Below are 715 nucleotides of genomic sequence, written 5' to 3'. Positions count from 1 at the left end.
CGACGCCCTCAACATCCGACCCCGACGCCCTCAACATCCGACCCCGACGCCCTCAACATCCGACCCTGACGCCCTCAACATCTGACCTCAACATCCGACCCCGACGCCCTCAACATCCGACCCCGACGCCCTCAACATCCGACCCCAACGCCCTCAACATCTGACCTCAACATCCGACCCCGACGCCCTCAACATCTGACCTCAACATCCGACCCCGACGCCCTCAACATCTGACCCCAACGCCCTCAACATCTGACCCCAACGCCCTCAACATCCGACCCCAACGCCCTCAACATCCGACCCCAACGCCCTCAACATCCGACCCCAACGCCCTCAACATCCGACCCCAACCCCCTCAACATCCGACCCCAACCCCCTCAACGTCCGACCCCAAACCAAACTCCCTTCCTCAACGCGCAATCCCCACTAGGACGGCGCAGTGGTTAGCACTGCTGCCTCATGGCGCTGAGGAGCCGGGTTTTAACCCGGCCCCAGCTCACTGTCTGTGTGGAGTTTTCATATTCTCCTCGTGTGTGCGTGGGTTTCACCCCCTTCAACCCAAAAGATGTGCAGGTTAGGTAGATTATCCACATTAAACTGTCCCTTATTTGACAAAAACAGAATTGGGCACTTTAAATTTAAAAAAAATACTCTCAGCCCCCCACCATTCAAAACTCAGGTTTTCTTGAGAATTTAATTTCCTTGTGCTATAATA

The 715-nt window shown here is 55.5% G+C and overlaps 1 long non-coding RNA gene across 1 annotated transcript; it reads right to left on the bottom strand.

Annotated features, from left to right (window-relative positions):
* Positions 1 to 343, bottom strand: LOC119971555. The gene is made up of 3 exons (XR_005461869.1): positions 201 to 343; positions 87 to 165; positions 1 to 51 (listed from the first exon to the last, which is right to left on the bottom strand). It is a non-coding gene; the product is annotated as an uncharacterized LOC119971555 (long non-coding RNA).
* Positions 344 to 715: the final 372 nt, after the last annotated feature.

Source organism: Scyliorhinus canicula, chromosome 9, assembly GCF_902713615.1.
Source record: "Scyliorhinus canicula chromosome 9, sScyCan1.1, whole genome shotgun sequence".
Taxonomy (NCBI): domain Eukaryota; kingdom Metazoa; phylum Chordata; class Chondrichthyes; order Carcharhiniformes; family Scyliorhinidae; genus Scyliorhinus; species Scyliorhinus canicula.
Note: the sequence above shows the minus strand (reverse complement) of the source record. Positions and strands in the feature narration are given on the sequence as shown.